This window comes from Anolis carolinensis, chromosome 4 (genome assembly GCF_035594765.1).
Source record: "Anolis carolinensis isolate JA03-04 chromosome 4, rAnoCar3.1.pri, whole genome shotgun sequence".
NCBI classification, from domain to species: Eukaryota; Metazoa; Chordata; class Lepidosauria; order Squamata; family Dactyloidae; genus Anolis; species Anolis carolinensis.
Window position 1 is genome coordinate 56,944,155 of NC_085844.1, and position 19,288 is coordinate 56,963,442.

A 19,288-nucleotide genomic window follows, 5' to 3' on the forward strand; every position below is an offset into this window, starting at 1 on the left:
GTCATCTGCACTCCAAATCTTTGAGTGAGTAATTCAAATCTAGACATTCTATTTAATTTAAAATTGGCTCAGCTTACAGAGATCACCATGTAACTGATTAATTAAGCCTGCAGAAGAACCTCCTTACAGATAGCTTCCAAAAATACTGGTGATGAAATTACTGAGAAAAGAAATTCTATCTTTTAATCTTTTGGTTGGATAAGTCATTAAATGCTTAATCAAGACCTGAAGGGCAAGAGAGGAAGTTAGCACACATCCCAGTAATAATTCAGATCTGTCATGCCCTTGTAAGATATTTTCCCCACCCAGAATAATTTGCTGTTTTGCAAAAAGAAATACAGCAACAGATGAGATAAAGTGGATATTTGGATTTAAGCACTGTGTTATAAAGGACTTCGCAATTAACTCAATTAAAGCGCTATCTGGTGATTAGCATATTCTGGATTTATGTCCTGCAAATCATAAATCAGGTGTGCCAGATGCAGAAGAGGATCATGATCATCATCATGATCATCATGATCATCATCATGATCATCATGATCATCATCATCATCATGATCATCATCATCATCATGATCATCATCATCATCATCATCATGATCATCATGATCATCATCATCATCATTTATACCACCACCATCTCCCAGAGGGACTTGGGGCAGCTCACAGAACACTCAGGGTGCGACATACAAAATACAACAACTGCAAAACAAAACATAGACAATAAACAGTCAAATGCAACATCATAAATTCACAGTTTCCCTGGTAAAACAATAAAATACAGCAATTGCTGTAGATAAAACAACAGTATTCAATGTGCCTTTCGTCTCTTTAAATCCCCAAAATGACAACCATCAGTTGTGTCTTATTATGCAATTTACACCCAATAAAGTTCCTTCTTCTGTATCACTATTCAAAGTACAGGAGTTCCAAAATCTTGTGTGTTTGACCACGCTATTCATGCACTTAGAGGGTTTGGCAAACCATATTTTAATTTCTCTAGTAGGTTGAGTAACCATATGGAAAAAAAGACACAGCTCCTATACTTGGCCATACAAGTGTCACTACTGAATTTTCTTCTTTCACGAAGCTGTTAAGGATATCGGGACCCTAATCTCTTTGTGCATGCAGCTATCGTACTGTTGAAAAGGAGACATTGCTAGAGATAATTAGGGGAAAATAAAGTACATTTTCAACAGTTATATTGATTGCACTGAATCATGGTAATGTAACCTATTCTGTTGATTCACCATAGAAGGATGTGAAATCTTTTGTCCTCCAAATGTATTGGAATATCATTCCTATACATCCTGTCAAGAGTCAGACACCAGTTAACATACAAAACAGAGTTTATTCCGAAGATAAGCCAGAAAATAACATAAACACAGGAAATATCCTTGAAACACTTCACTTTTCAGTGTTTCGAGAGTAGATTGGACAATAATAGCTCAAAAACGAGTCACGCTAATTTCCCATGCTGGCATTTAATAAAAAACTAAATAACGCTTCAATTCAGCTTTGGAAAACAAATAGAGTTAATTGCTGGAAAATAAACAAACTAGAAAAGCAATAAAGCTGCTTCCACGGTGCAGATAAGCCGAAAGCCTCAAAGGGATGATGAATAGCCGTCGTCAGAAGAATCCAAGGTCAGGTCAGGAGGCAGCAGAAATTCCGAAAGACAAACCAATAGTCAGAAGCCGGGAGTAGCCGTCAGTCAGAGTGTCAGATCCCTGGCTGCTGGGCACCAATAACCTACACGAAGGCCAGTCTCTATCTAATATCTTTATTAAGGAAATATATAAAAGCAATAAAAACAAGTGAAGAATATAGTTCAGAAGCAGACCTTTCAATTAAGGTCAATTATAGTCCAAGATTATATTGTCCAATATGAGATATTAGAGTTCAAAAATAAAATCCAATAAACCGAAACACTCACTATTGCCAAGCAATAGTGAGGGGAAAGGACAGAGTCTTTGGAGTCCAAGATAACTTGTCAACAAGGCTAGAAACAAGGCTGGAAATAACTTGATCTTTTACAAGGTCCGTGGCTAGATGCAAGGCAATGAAGAATACTTGAAGCGAGGTCCGTGGTGAAAACAAGGCAGGGCTAGACTTGGAAGCTTGATCCGGGAAGCTAGGAACTGGGGTCACGAAGTCCACACACGATCTCACTCCTCAAGCTGAACAATTGACTCCGCAAGGAATCTCTCGCGCCAAACCCCTATATTGGGTCTCGTTTTCCCGCCAACAATCTCTTTCCCTAGAGAACAAGAAGCGAAACCCAACTCTGTCCAGATGCAAGACTCCTTAGATTTTCCCAAGGGAAGCAGGCCTAATCAGCCTGTTTGTTTGGCAGCGATTCTTAGACTTCTCCGATTAGCTTCCCTGACTCCTCTGTCTTTAGAATAAGATTCCTTCCTGGGAAACGGAGGGGAGTACTGCCCAAGGCCTGGTTTACTGAATTCTTGAGGGCAAATGTCAACATCCGGCAGGTGAAGAGACTCCGGCTCTTGTTGAACCGGCGAAAACCCCATGTTTTCATCTTCATCTGCCACGATAGTATCAGGAACAGGACTACAAGGCCCATGAGGCATCACACAGAGGGAGTAGACAGAAGCCAGGTCAAATTCAATCCAAAGTCCGAAGAGGGTGCAGTCATCCAAAACAGGTCCACGATAAGACACAGCGAGAGCCAAGCTAGGTGATATCAGCAGATTCAAATCATAGTCCAAGTCCAGTCTTCATGGAAACACAGAGATCCCAATGGCGCCTCAGCAACACCTTGCCACACGCAAAGTGCAGTGGCCAAACATTCCCATTTTATTCCCCTTCCTCCTGGGTGAGCAAACACTCACACCCAAACACCAGGTGTCCCAAATCTACTCAGAGTCTGAACTCCACACAGCTAGAGCTCGTGGATCTGGAGTACCTAGCAATTCATCGGAGTCCCAATCATCCTGCCCACACTTAGCCCCATGAACACTTAAAGAACCATCCTCCCTTCTCCAAGCATCCCAATTGGGATCAGCTCCTGCAGAAACCCCAGGTTCAGAAGTATCCATAGGCCCCAAATCCCCAGACATCTCTGGTGGCTGTGCCCATTCAGTGCCCGCTTCCCCAGCCACCACCTGTTCCTCAGCATCCATCTCCCCATCTGAATCTTCCTCAGAAGATCCCCCATATAGCTCTCTAAGTCGCTTCCTGCGCAACTCCTCCAGTGAATCCTCATCACGAGGGTTTTTTCTTCCTCTTCGAATTCCATCACCATCAACCATAATCCCCGAAGGCGCAGTCACAACACATCCTTACTATTGGCCATGCTGGTGGGAATAATGAGAATTGTAACATCAAGCCTCATTTGGAACAAGAGGTAAAACACACACAAAAAAACTATGTCAAGGACTGGGAGCCATTTCTAAACTTTGTAAAAAAAAAAAGAGGGATTTTTTTTAAAATAGAAGGCTTCATAATTTAACTTGTTAGTTATTATTTATAAATTCCGTACACAGATCTAGCAGGCCAGAAATAAAAATAGAAAGACAATGTAATAGGAAGGAAGAATGGAATTATATAGAAAGTCACCAAAATGGGAGGGGTGGGCGGAGGGGAGGGTACAATCAAATATGAATATTGTATAGATGTTAGTGAGTAGATAGATAGATAGAGATATTCATTGTTCTTTATGAATATATAAAATGAAAATAAAAAACATTTAAAAGATGGAAAAAGAAGTGTCATGAAACAGGCATTTGAAGTGCCATATCTGAGAAACCTACAAAACTATTCTGGCAATAACTTGTGAGAAAAGTGAAGCTTTATGTATTCTATTAGTTGTATGGAGAAGGAGTCACTTAAAAGCAGTTTTTCAGGTTTAAGCTAAACATGATGCAATTTGTGAAGTTTGAAGATTGTTAAATATTGTGTATTCCGAGTGTCCATCAGGATTTACTTATAGTTATGTCCCTCACACTTGCAAATTAAGCCCATGTTTTCCTTCTGTTGAACAATGAAAAAACAAAGTATGCTGGAATGCAAAGTATGGGGAAGGGAAGTTCATGCTAGGACAAAAAGATCTCTCTTAAGGGAGCACTGCTTTTTAATACACACTAAGCCTTAAAGGCACCAGATCTCATCTGTTCTTGGAAATTCAGTAGGGTCTACTCTGGTTAGTGTATGAATGGAGGACCATTGATGAACACCAGGTGTTGTAGGCCACATTTCAGAGGAAGAAACAGGCAAAACAGTTTCCCTGCCTAAGAAAACCCTATGAAATTCATGGGATCATTGTAAGTCAAGCAGCAATTTGAAGGCATAAGTATGTCATGTAGAATGATGGAAGCAAGGATTGAAGACTGTAGAATAGACAGGCAGAGGATCCTGTGAGGAAGAGGAAGATATAAATCATAATAAAATAACATTTTGTGTTTATTTGTATTGATCCTAATAAAGACACAATTATACTGACATGTAGTTTTCCTTAGTGTGGTCACTAAAACTAAACAATGTTCCAGATCCAAAAGGAAAAGCAATCCCAAAATGAGTGAGTGTGGAGAATGAAGAAGTCTTACCAACCTAATTCTCATTCCTATTGACAGCAATGGGAAACTGAACCAGCAACTTCTTAAGTTTCAGAGCTGATATAGCTGATAGCTTCTTCTAGAGGAAAAGACTAATTTTGGATCTACTAGATCCAAAACTGAATCACTCCCACAGAACATATTTTCATAACTTTTTTCTAAGAAATCCAGACCACACTCACCGACCTTGAGTGGGGCTATAAATGTAATTTGTTATTATAGTTGTTTACCGTGGGATGGAGTGAGCTCCCGTTGTTAGCCACAGCTTCTGCCAACCTAGCAGTTCGAAAACATGAGCATGTGAGCAGATCAATGGGTACCGCTTCTGCAGGAAGGTAACGACGCTTCATGCAGTCATGCCGGCCACATGACCTAGGAGGCGTCTATGGACAACGCCAGCCCTTCGGCCGAGAAATGAAACTGAGCACCATCCCGCAGAATCAGACTTGACTAGACTTAATGTCAAGGGGAAATCTTTACCTTTACTATCTCTTATTTTAATGATGTTGTATACTGCCTCAAGCTTTATTATTATTATTGTTGTTGTTGTTGTTGTTGTTATTATTAGTATTAGTATTAATTGATGGGGAACTACAGTCACCATGATCTTATAACATTGGTTATTTTAGTTAGGCTGATGGGAGTGGCAGATCAACAAAATCTGGAAGAATAAAAGTCCCCAACCCATTTAATTAACTTGATATTTTATTCCCTATTCTTCTGAACGCCTATTGTACTTAATATATTGTATTGTGAGCCACTTTTCAATGGTTTTCTGCTCTGAAAAGGTTAAAAATTCTCAAACAAGTATTAAATATATTTTCTACTGGTCTAAAAAATTTACACCGTAAATATAAAGTTGCCCTTTTCTTATTTGTCTTTTACTGCAATCCTGAAATGATATAGAAAAGAACCTATCTGAAAACCTGATATTGGTTTTTCTTTTAAAGCCATGCCATTCTACCTTTGAAGGAAATGACCTTATTGAGAGGGAGACCAGATGGGCACAGTGTAGCCCATTGTTTGTACCAAGGACACTGTACTTTCGTTTTGGCAATCCAAACAACACACTCCGTGTTCCTATTTGTTCTGCCTCACTTCCTAACATCAACCACAGTTTTTCATGCTGCAATAAACCTGGCAAATTAAATTCAAACAGGTTGATGAAATGCTTTTGATTAGAATGTTTTCTCCAACCACAAGGTACTGCTTTCAATTAATGGGAATGAGGCTGTTGGCTGTTTGTGTGGTAATGTGACAGTGGGGTTCTCTTTCCTTCACTTCCATATTCAGCTCTCTGTATACATGACCTAAATCCTTAACACACATAAAGCAGGTGATCGTTGGTTGTTTTGTTATTTGCAAATATTTAGATACCACTTTTGTGTAAAAAGCAGTGTACATCAATAAAATATACCTCAAACGCAAACATATTCAATATGTCACACAAATTATTTTGAAGCCAAGAAATAAGTGCTTAGTTGGACTTAAGAGGGAAGGGTTGCTCAAATAAATGGATTTTAAACATGTATTGAAAACCAAGAACCATTGGACTATGTCAAAGTTCTGATGGAAGATGGGCGTTGTTGCCCCTCACTTGTCCCTCAAGATGTTTTGATCAGATGATTAGGTGTATTTTGGACCTATACCTTGTCAATCAAATGAAACAGTAGAAGTGAAGTGATAACCATAGTAATAAGCTTTCTATATCACAGTGCTTGAGCATATTTACTCGCCAAGCTGGCCAGATCATAAATAGAGGGACTTCATGGGATTGCAATGGATAAAGAATCGTTTTTTGTCCCCATTATAAATTGTGGGTAACATCACAATCAACACCATCTAATTTCCCTCCAAATCAATTCATTTAATTTAACTTATTAAATTAGTAAATGGAATTGTCTACTGAGTTCCAACCATTGTGTTCTTTCTTTTTCTTTTTTTACACATCTGACGAGTCTTGGATACATGATACTGTCCATAGTCACTGCCTAGCAAATTGTGGACTCTTTATGAGGTTAATGACTTTGATAGACAGCCAATTAGCCAAACTGAAAAACATTCAGCAGTTCAGGTGGTCCATTGTCTGCAGAAGCAGAAAAGGGCTTGCTGTGGCATCAGCACTGGAAAGAAGGAAGTGTGTGGGCAGATGTCAGGAAGGCTTGATTTGGACAACTGAATAGTTTGTACTATTTGTCAGTCCTTCTGGCATGCAACCTGAAAGGGTTTGGCACAGCCTTTTGCTTTTTCTCCTGGCTCTTTGTTCATTGTTTTAACTGTGGCTAGGGTTTTGAAATCTTTAAATTGTTCTGATGTTTTATCAAAGAAGAGACAAACATCATGTAAGGATTACCTAAACTGCTAAGCATGCCATGGGTGCTGTAAGTTGCAATGCAATTTTATGACACTTTGCTTTCTCTGCCATCCAGTCAGGACCTGGAAAACTAACTTTTCAGGAATAAATGTTCTTGCTAGTCCCAACTAGCGCAGACCTGAGCTGGAAAACTTACTTTTCAGGAATAAATTAGTCCCAACTAGAGTAGACAATTGAATGAATGGGATTTGCATAAATATTGATAGTTGATTTACCATTAACAATTATTCAGTAGATGTGAAATAAGTGGGACTAGCAGTTGGCTTTAAGTATTGGGCTACAAATTCCAGAAGCAGATTTTGAAACTTTTAGTTGAAATAAATAACTTTTATATACTTTTAGTTATGGTATAATTCAGAATATAGTATCCACATGACATGAAAAGGAACAATGACTACTTTCTCCATTGTGAGGATTCTTTAGCATTGGATATTTTGTGCAGGAAGATAAGAGCAATGTTTTTCCGATAGTGGCACATTTCAAGTGAGAGATTAACAAAGTCAAGAAAGGGGTTCCTGTTGAGAGTTTTTGCATGATTGACTTTGCTTTGGTAATGTATGCAGAAGAGAGCTTCTGACAGCTTTCCTCAACCTACTATCTCCATAGGATTTGTATAATACATTACTATGATTTTAAAGTTGGCCATGATGGTTGGGGCCAGTGCGAGTTACAATCCAAAACTTCTAGGGCAGTGGTTCTCAACCTTTGGGTTCCCAGGGGTTTTGGCCTACAACTCCCAGAAATCCCAGCCAGTTTACCAGCTGTTAGGATTTCTGGGAGTTGGCCAAAACATCTGGGGACCCTCAGGTTGAGAACCACTGCTCTAGGCAGTATCAATGTAGTTTGTGTTACAGAGATTCAAAAGGTTGTCCTTGGAATTATCTACATCAGCAAAAAAAAAAAAAATGTTTGGCACCATATTTTCCTACAATGATTCTGCAGTCATAACAAAACACACATCATAGTGCGATCACCATAACAGACTATGCATTTCCCCTGTTGAACTCACCTCACCATTGGGAGGAGTCCATATTTCTAATCCTTTTCATTATTTTTTGCCACAAAGCTGTGGCTTTCCTTTCTCCATCATGCATGGAAATATATATGTATTTCTGTTAAGCAGGGGTGCATGATTATTGACATACTAATATGCAAGTATTTGCACACACCTTCTTAAAAATTAAATTCCATCTGGGGAAAAATACTTTCTAATGGAAATGATCATCTCCCACTACCGCCCACCACTGATTCCAACCCCAATTCCATAGCAATATGGTGCAATCTGGAGTTCTGTCCACATCTCATATAATCTGCAAAATGGTGGGCTAAAAGGCAAGGTTGTTTGAATCAGATTAAAGTTCAAAGAACAGCATTGCAAACCAATAATCAAGAACATTGTGTGACCAACAACAGCACTTACTTATGGGTTAAGTGTGATACTTTTGGTTCAAGTAGACAAGATCCTCATCTCAGGCCGCATCTACACTGCCAAATCCATATTATCTACTTTGAACTGGATTACATGGCAGTGTTGATTCATACAATCCAGTTCAGAAGAGATAATCTGGTTTATCTACTTTGATAATCTGGATTATGCAGCAGTGTAGAACCGGCTCCAGTTCAATGAAGACATTCAGCCCATTCTTTAGTACTTCATTGTACAGCCATATGTATTTATATTCTACTTTTCTGTTTAAACCTGGATCCATGTCACCTCATAGCAACATTAGAAGCAGGAATAGATATCCAAACGTGATTAAAAAAATTCAAATATTAAAACTCAGTTGAATTAAGAGAGTTTTATAAACTAAAAAAGTTAAATAGATCACAAACTCTTTTATCAATAACTTTATGTGCCAAAAGCCCTGAATAAAAGTTTTCCTCAACATAAGTACTGTATGTAGTACAAAAGCCAGAAAAGCAGCAAAGTTTGCTGCATATTGTTTAGGTTCAAATCTCAGCTGATGACTATCAGTGAATTCCAAGTGCAGAGCTACACATTAAACAAATGAAGTATGCATTCCATTGTTTTGCAACACTTTTGAAGAAAAATTCTTGCTTTCAAGATCAGCACAAGACAGGGATAACTAGAGCTCAAGATAAATTTTCTATTGCTAATAGAACTATAATCTTATTATCAGTCTATTGTTGCCCTTTGTCCCTAGTCCTGACATGACCAAAAACAGGAATGGCCTCTGTTTGCATTAAAGCTCTTTAATACCATCTTAATTGAAAACAGAGCAATATTTCGGACAGAATGTAAGCCTTTCAGTGGTTCTCAACCTGGGGTCCCCAGATGTTTTTGGCCTTCAGCTCCCAGAAATCCTAACAGCTGGTAAACTGGCTGGGATTTCTGGGAGTTGTAGGCCAAAAAACATCTGGGGATCCCAGGCTGAGAACCACTAATTCGAACATTGGTACATTTGTTTATTCTCTTTGGGCCCTTCCACATAGCCATATAACCCAGAATATCGAGGCAGAATAACCACCAATATCTGTTTTGAAGTGGTTTATCTGAGTACACACTACCACATATCACAGTTCAAAGCAGATACTGTAGTGTGGCATTTTATTCAGCTTTGTGGAAGGGGCCTTTATTGTCCTTGTTTGATGAAGAATCCAAGATAGCTGCTGCGTAATGGTATACAATAAAGCTTCGAAAGTTTGCATAATGTATCTTTTGTTTTGAGGTTGGCTCAATAACTGTATTGTTGCTTTGTGGATTTCGGATTTCATTGTATCAACATTCCTTTGCAATTTATGGGTTCACAAATGTCAACAGGCAGCTTGAAGGCACATACACAGAGCTTGTTTTACACAAGAATCATAATCCAATTTTTATCTGGTGACATTGACCTCCATGTATGACACATAGAACTTTGGCTATACACTTTGGCTTAACATTATATTAGAAAAAGATTGATTTTACCTTGCTCTTGTGGCAGAATATCTTAATAGTTAAAACTTCATAGCAATTGTGCATTTGATGTGTTAGCTTCTAAAATGCTTTTTCCCTTGTGGAGCATTTAATGAGTGGTAACAGTTGTGGTTGGGTCCAGCGATGTGCCCTTATCTGCTGCTGGCTTCTGGTGAAATAGTACAGCTGTGGGGGCCACGCCCAGTATGTTTGGTGAGGCTGGCCCCAGGCAGAAGTTCTAAGGTAGAGCTCTCACCCTCTGGCTGCCTCTGTTGCTCAGCAAAGCAGGCTCTGGGTCCAGTAATGATGTTTAACTCTCAGAAATCCTAACAGCTGGTGAACTGGCTGGGATTTCTGGGAGTTGTAGGCCAAAACATCTGGGGACCCACAGGTTTATTTTATTTATTTATTACAGTATTTATATCCCACCCTTCTCACCCAATAAGGGACTCAGAACCATCAGTTGAGAACCAGTGATCTAGATTGAGGGAAGTCATGGTGCCTCTCTATTCTGCTTTGGTCAAACCTCACCTAGAATACAGTGTCCAATTCTGGCCACCACAGTTTAAAAGAAGGTGTCTAGAGAATGGCAACTAAAACTATTAAAGGTCTGGAGTGCATATCCTATGAGGAGCATCTTAAAGAGCTGGGTATATTTAGCCTGCAGAAGAGAAGGCTGAGAGGAGACATGATAGCCATGTATAAGTATGTGAAAGGATGTCATAAGGAAGAGGGAAAAGCCTTGTTTTTTGCTGTACTGGAAACACACAGCCCTATATCCCAGAATATCAAGGCAGAAAATCCCACATTATCTGAGTGTAGACTCAGATAACCCAGTTCAAAGCAGATTTTGTGGGATTTTCTGCCTTGATATTCTGGAATATAGGGCTGTGTGGAAGTGCCCTAGGACTTGGAGTAATGGGTTCAAATTACTGGAGATTCCGCCTGAACTTTAGGAATCTATATAAGAGCTGTTCGGTAGTGGATCTCTCTGCCTCAGAGTGTGGTGAAAGCTCTTTGGAGGCTTTTAAACAGAGGCTGGTTGGCCAACTGTACTTTGATTGTGCTTTTCCTGCATGGCAGGGGGCTAGACTAGATGGCCCATGTGGTCTTTTCCAAATCTTTTATTCTATAATTACTGTACATAACTCTACCTATTTGACTATAACGGCTCATTTACACAATGTTGGGATTTATAATTTGAGGTGGTATATGGAATATATGTAATATTGTACAACAGCTCTCTAGCAGACAATTCCATATATTAAGCATCTTATCAAACTATACATTACAAATGACAAACCACAGGATTCTGTGATATGGAACTATGAAAATAAAAGTGTCATCAAACTGTATAGTGCAGATATTTGTGTGGAGAAGCCACGATGAATATAGAATATCTTGTACTTCAAAGTGGTCACTTGTTTTTCAGGTGAGCAAAGTCATGAGGGTGGGTCCAGTCTGCTACCCTCCTTGTATGTCCACTTAGTCTTCATATCAGATTCCTGAATAGGGCTACTGATATTTATCTTCTGTCTCATGGCTATGTCATGGTAAGCTCTTGTCTTGAACATTACCTGAAATAAATCACATTCCCATTTCCTCCTTTTTTTATAATCATAGGCAGCAACATTGGATAGTTTGACTGTAAAAAGTACAGTAAATATGTTTTGAAAGTATACAGTATACAGTACCAAGGCCATTACATGGTCTTGGCATGAGCGGAGTGGAAGATGTTCCATGTATAATATATAAAACAAAACTTAACAACAGGAGACAAGAACACATGATTGTCTGAGGTTGGCAGATCCCACAAAGCCTCCTCCCAATTTAACTAGCGTTAAGCTTCAATGAGATGTGAGATACTTTGGAGAAAAAAGATATAGCCACAAGGCTAATGATGACAACAGCTGCCAGCAAACTTTCCACTGTGAGCATGTAAAGACTTGAAATGAATTTTAGCTCCCTTTTGTTGTTTTAGGAGCATCAGTGACAAGTCTGTGCTGGCAGATCTCACAGTGCATTCTTTAACATTACGACTGAAGGCCTGTCTTTTAAAAGGATTACATTCATTTGCAGCTGTGTGGTATTACAAGGAATATGGAGTTTACTTTTATGTATGTAAATGGCAAAATAAAACTTGAGTTTTTCTGCTCCCAATTCCCACTATGAAAAGAGGGGTCAAGTAATTGTATACAACACTAGCTGTCCCCGGCCACGCGTTGCTGTGGCTGAGTCTGGTGGTGTTGGTCAGTCTACATTAGGTTGTATTTATGCTGTGATCTCCACCTTTCTTTATACTCACATTAGTAGTAGTATTTGAAGTCTGTTACCTTCTTCAATTTTTGTGTTGATTGATAATTGCTTGAGATCCCTGTTGTCTTTGGTTTGTTGTTAATCGTGATGTCTGACTCTGCTGAGTGCGGTTTATATCTTATTGTGGTAAAATAATCTCTTTTTTTTGCCTGTGTAGGTGTTTATTATTGTTGTTGTTGTCGTGGTGATGAAGGTTGGATAAGTTAGATGCTACTGTATTGTTTTTTGGAGGCCCAGTGTAGCACTGACTGGCCTCTCAGCCTCAGTGCCTGGCTGCTTCTTGCCTGTGATGGTGTTGATTCTTATTGTTATTGTTGTCATTGTTATTATTGTAATTGTTTTTTTGGAGGCCAAGTGTGAATGTAGGGATTGGGGAGGTGGATGAGCACTGAATGGCCTTGTAGACTCAGTGCATGGCTGATTCTTAGAGCCTTTCCTGCCTGCAGAGCCATGGAACTGGGTCAGTGGGTTGGATGGCGGGGAAGGGGAGAAGGAAGAGGCCTCTAACTGAAATGCATGGACTCCATGCCATGTTTGCATCCAGTCCAACCCCTTTCTTTCTTTTTGTCATGGAGGAAGAACCCACCCAAATCTCTCAGACAGATGGCCATCCGGTTTAGTTGTGTTGTTATAGTCACGATGCATTGTTGTGAGTTTTGTGGGTCCAGTGTGGTTTTGTGGTGTGATTGTGTTGTTACAACCGGGAGGCAAGGCTTTTGCATTGTATTGCCAAGTTTCGTATTTCTGGGATGTTTAGTTTTGTTGTTATAGTCACTGCCCCCACAACTTTATCCTTCTATATATATAGATGAAAACAATCTTTTGGGGACTAGAACCGCTTCTGAACAGCCTCTCTCAGGCCCTTTCTACACTGCTCATATTATCAAGTTCAAAGCAGATAATGTGGATTATCTGTTTTGATAATCTAGATTATATGGCAGTGTAGAAGGGGCCTCAAAACCCTGGAATTTTGCAACCCTTGCCAATGTTCAGGCCTGGATTGTTAAGATGCTGACCTGTGCACATGATGTTGCATTCTAAAGGGAAGATAAATAATGTGTCCGAAGCAGAATAGGAGACAAAGGACCTCATCAGATGAGCCATAGATGCTTCCCTGCCAATCTAGCAACAAATGGGCACGTTGCCCATCTCACAATGCTGCTGGACTTCTGGTGGAGGCCCCACTTCCACAGCTGGAAGTGTCGTAGGACAACACAGTCCATGTTGTGCTAGCTCCAATGGATCCTTGCTGCTTGGGTGATGCTTCCCACGTGTCGCTGTAAGTGAGCGGCACGTGGGGTGATAGATTCTCCCCACTGCCCCCTCTATTAATCTCACATGATAAGGTAGAAGGATGCATCCACACCATAGAATTAATGCACTTTGACACCACTTTAACTGCCATGGGTTAATGCTATGAATTCTGAGAAGTGTAGTTTTACAAGATCTTTAGCTTTTCCTGTCAAAGGACCTCATCAGACAAGTTTAGTGCTCTGTTTCCATGCACTGTGGAAATGGAGCCCCACTGGAGTCCCACAGAAGCCATCACATTATGTAAAGGTACTTCCTGTGAGATTTCATAGGGCTCCATTTCCACAGCACTTGGAAACAGAGCCCTACACCCATCTTCAGGAGTTGAGTGTTACTTGACTCCCAACAGCCTTAAAACAGGAGAAAGCAGGGGAAAGACGGGCATCAACATGGTAAAAACATGGATTGGCTAGATATACCTCAAGTCGGAGAAAGACGGAACGGTCCCCTTCTTTTCCCCATTTCCCCCTGCTCTGTCTGATGAAGTAAAGAGTCCTTGAGCCTCATCAAATGTCAGATCCCAATATAACATATCATTGAGCCATGGTAGTTAGAGTGTTGTCAAACTGCATTAATTCTACAGTATAGATGCACCTGAAGTTCCACATGCTGATAGATGGTCACTTGCTTTATTCATTTTAAAATACCCAATACATTTCAGGCTACACTAAAAAACTCAAAAACCCAAATGTAATTCCAACTTTTAAACAGTTGAAGACATAACATTTTTTAAAGTTTCACTTCTCAGAAATACAACATCTCTCTAATGATTTATGACAAAGATGAGAACACAGGCCCCAGGGCTTTCACACTACACACTTATAGCACTGTTATTTCACTTTAATTGCCACGTAACACACTATGAAATCCTTGAGTTCATAGTTTCGTGAGGCACTAGAGCTCTCTGGCTGAGAATTGTAAATACCCTTCTTTTGACTGAGCATTCATAGGATGTTGCCAAAGCAATAAAAATGGAATCATACTTGTAATGTAATGTAATGTGAATGGGTCTCAAGAGATTGAGAGGGGAAAAAGTTCAGTCTGAGAACATCAGAAGTGATGAGTTTGAACATTTACAACCAGAATGACTTTTTTTTTTTTTTACTGATGGTACAAATGAGAGCCAATGTGCTTTCCTTTGAACTTTGGACAGGTTTGAGCATTGGACTATGTCTCTGGAGACTGGGGTTTGCTTCTTTGCTTGCCATGGAAAACTACTAGGTGACCTTGGTCACATACTCTCAGCCAAAAATGGCCAGGGATCATGGATCTTGTAGTCCAAAACATTTACTGGACAGCACATTATTGTGAGGGGATATTATTCAGCAATGTATGAACCAGACTGCTACTGTCTTTTCTGTCTTTTAACAGAAAGCCAATTGCTCATGCCAGGTGAATGGCAGAAAGCTCCGGATATGATGGCATATCAAGAAGAAAGGGATTTTACTAGGCATGCCTCATGCTTGTTTTTGCAAGCCTATTTCCTCTTGCAAAGCTTTTCACAACCCAGAAGACTGCTCCGCAAATAAAACAGCAACTTGAAAATACCCTCAGTCAGCATTTATTGTGCTTAAACACTACCACTATTCTCATATTCTTCATCATAGGATAGAAGAAAATAATACAGGTCCTAGCAGCCTTTGCCAACATTGCTAATGGTAAGGAATGCTAGGAATTTCAAATCCAACAGCATTTGTCTGGAAATCAGTGGTTTCCATCCCATTATAGGATAATAAGCCACATGTCCTGTTATGCTCAATGGGATACCATTCAAGCAGTTTAAAGCCATGGCTTCCAAAAAGTAAAGAGTTTCCTTATACACCCTATAAAAAGCTTTAAAATTAAAGTACTTAATTTCAATGCCCTTCTCTTTAAAACCCAATGGAATTCAAGTCGTGTTCAGCTTTTAGATGCGCATAAACCAGATGAATGGGTCTAGCACCCTCTAGTGACATTCTGTTAGTTTTAGCATCTCCAAGCAGTATGGTAACGATTCGTAATGCAAATGTCTCATTCTCAGGAGATTATTAGAATGCTTAAATATACTTTGGATGGAAATTTCCTGCTTCTTGGCAGGGGGTTTGACTGGATAGCCCATGAGGTCTCTTCCAACTCTACGATTCTATGATTCTATGTTCTCTATTACAATTGTGCCTTTTAACCTAGTCAGACCTAGAAAAAAGATTTCTTGAGAACTATAAACCAGGAGATTCTGGGTGCTGTACTATACTTTCCAAGCGTTCCAAACACAATTGAAGATATAGCTTTTCGAATAAGCCTTTGACCATATTGAGATTCTTTATGAATATATGTGGCACAAACTGGTGAGCAGCCAGCTGCAGCCAGCTGAAACCAATCACTCTGACCAAGAGGTCATGAGTTCGAGGCCAGTTCGAAGCCTGCGTTTGTCTTCTGTCTTTGTTATATGTCAAGGCATTGAATGTTTACCTTATATGTGTAATGTAATCCACCCTGAGTCCCCTTCGGGGTGAGAAGGGTGGAATATAAATACTGCAAATAAATAAATAAATAAAATATATGAAGACCTTCAGATTCTTTATCAAGCACTTTACAAGACTGAGATTGATTACTGTTGTTTTTACCTGCAGCAATCTCCATATTTTACTGTATTTAATCAGGAGGCATTGTGAAGTTGTGATGTTTGTGTTGGCTGCTTATTGTTTTATTATTTCTGCACTTTCTGTATTTTGCATGATGCACCTTGAGTGCTATGTGAGCTGCCCCGAGTCTCTCTGGGAGATGGTGGCGGGGTGCAAATAAAGATTATTATTATTATTATTATTATTATTATTATTATTATTATTATTATTATTATTATTATTACCCGAAAAGAATTGTTCCAAATTCTGCATCTTAGGCCCCTTCTGCACTGCCCTATATCCCAAGATCTGATCCTAATTATCTGTTTATCCCAGATGATATGGTAGTGGAGATGCATATAATCCAGTTCAAGGCAGATTATCTGGGATTGGATCCCGGAACACAGATCAGTTAGATCCAGCCTTAGTTTTTTCAGATTTAAGATGAATAGACATCAAGCAGAGAATCCACCAGTTCTGACAGTATAATATTAATTGAGGCCCATTTTAAAATAGAAGAGGGGATAGGGAATAGAATTGATGAGCCATGAAGAAGGGTTAATCATTCTACATTTGAATAAATACAGATTGGGAATGCTATTTAAACAAATCTTTAAATCTAGCCAGATCTGAATGAACTCTTTGGAACAAACTTTCTCTTCATGGAAAATTTGGACTGTGATGTAAGCAATTAGAGTGAAGTCTATCAGGCATTTTATTAAAAATTTGCAATATTGCTACCGTAGCTGGAATTCTCAGCTTCCAAGTTCAGATGGACTCTGATGACTTTAGGGCACATGTGTCAAACTCAAGGCCTGCGAACTGAATTCGGCCCACCATGTCATTTTATGTGACTCTCCAGATGTTGCATTACAACTCTAGCATCTGGAGATATCTAGTCATAATATCATTAGATATCATGACTAGAGTTGATGGGAGCTGTGGTACAGTAACATTTGGAAGACTGCAGTGTGTTCTGTTTAATCAGAACAGTTTGAGTTTGGATTCAAGGCTTGTGGATGTGATGTCTGATTTTAAAATGTACTCCACACTCTACTTGAAAATTGTTTATGTGCATTTGTGACCCATAGAGAATAAATACTATATAATTCTACACTTTCTTTCCTTTCTTAATTTTTCTTACTATAGGAAGAACACTTGCTCCATCTAGTGTACTAGTGCAGAAGGATCTCTTTTCTAATGCAAAATGTCTGTAGAAAGAAAGGGAAATACAGAGCTCCTTTATTTGGGATTATAGTAGAGTCTCGCTTATCCATCATAAACGGGGCCGGAAGAACATTGGATAAGCGAATATGTTGGATAATAAGGAGGGATTAAGGAAAAGCCTATTAAACATCAAATTAGGTTATGATTTTACAAATTAAGCACCAAAACATCATGTTATACAACAAATTTGACAGAAAAAGTAGTTCAATACGCAGTAATGCTATGTAGTAATTACTGTATTTACGAATTTAGCACTGAAATATCACCATGTATTGAAAACATTGACTACAAAAATGTGTTGGATAATTCAGAACGTTGGATAAGCAAATGTTGGATAAGTGAGACTCTACTGTACTTTTATTTTTGCATGTGATTATAGTCTTTGTGAATTTTGTGAATTATAGATACAAAAATGTCAGAGCCTTAGCTTCTGTAAACAAATCATTTTGTATTGTATGTTTGGCAAAGAACTAAATTGTTAGACTGATATTGTAAAATACATTTAATGGATAGATTAAATTGATAAAGTCCCATAGCTACAGTTATACAATATTAAACTAGTAGATTCAAACTGCTACACGCATACATTCCACCGAAATATTAGGAAAAAAAACCTTATCAATTACAAGACCAGTTTCATAATAGAACATTTCCTGAGAAGGTGGCAAACTCTCCTCTGGAGGTCTTTTCAATAGAAGTCAAGTAGCCATTTCTCAGGAGTGAATTAATTGTATATTTCTGCATGGCAGGGGATTGGACTAGATCAGGGCTTCTTAAAATTTTCCCACTCATAACTCCTTTTTGCCTGCGAAATGTTTATGCGACCCTGAGTGTATCAGTATATAAAATAGAAGACCAAGGAAGGAATTGGGCTGCAGATTGAAGAAAGCAAAAAGGTGTGCTTTTGGGGGAAGAAGCGGAGGAATTGGGCTGAAGGATTGTCTTCCAAATGCACCTCCTTTTTGCTTTCTCCAACTTGCAGCCCAATCCCTCCTCTGTCTTTGCTCTCCTATCCTGCAGGGCAGATGGCTATGGGGTATGAATGAGTGGATCAGTCAGCTGCTGTGATTCCTTCGATCTTGTGGCCAATTTTTTTCAACCCTATTCATTCACTTACGCAACTCCATTTGGGATTGCGACCTCAACTATAAGAAGCTTTGGAATAGATGAACTATGCAGGCCCTTCCAGCTTGATGGTTCTATGATTTTATAACCAGTGAAAGTGTATGTTACTAATTAAATCATTGCTCAAGCCCCATTATATACAATAGTGTAATAAAATGGTGTCCCTTATATAAAATAGCAAAATCAAAGTTTGCTTTTTGGAATTGTGGATGGGGGCGGGGTGTAATATTTTAAAGCTGTGGATGGTTGAATCTGTGGGTGCAGAATCCATGGATGTGGAGGGCTGGCTGTATAAAGTTAAATTAAATGTTTACTAAAATAATGACAAGTTTGTCTGCAGCAAATATATAATAATTAATATATTGTATGACTCCTGTTTTCTCAGGGAATATGTTCCAAGACCTGTTTTAGATACCTGAAAATGTGGATAATGGTGAATGCAATATTTTGACTACAGTTTGCCCAGATGTGGTTCAAATTTGGGGATTGGGGTGAGCTCCTGCTGTTAGCCCCAGCTTTTGCCAACCTAACAGTTTGAAAACATGTACATGTGAGTAGATCAATAGGTACCGCTCTGGCGGGAAGGTAACAGTGCTCCATGCTTAGAAATGGAGATGAGCACCAATCCCCAGAATCGGCCAAGACTAGACTTAATGTTAGGGGGAAATCTTTACCTTTACCTTTGCTCAGAAGAATACCACAAAACTACAGTCCACAAAAACTTTGGGGAGGAATATTATCTGGAGTATGGGTGACAATAGTTTTGCTTTCTAAGAGAATGATGCTTTACTCTTCAATAAGGAATACTTTTCTCCCATCAAATATAAAAAAACAGTTGTGT

General features: G+C 39.1%; 1 protein-coding gene across 1 annotated transcript in view; it reads right to left on the reverse strand.

Annotated features, from left to right (window-relative positions):
• rbbp8 (RB binding protein 8, endonuclease) overlaps nt 1-9,994 on the reverse strand; it is an 82,064-nt gene extending 72,070 nt beyond the window's left edge. The window contains exon 1 of the mRNA XM_062980453.1: nt 9,881-9,994. The gene's annotated coding sequence lies outside the window, so the exon portion shown is untranslated. The remainder of the gene's footprint in view (nt 1-9,880) is intronic.
• Between the last annotated feature and the right edge of the window lie 9,294 nt (nt 9,995-19,288).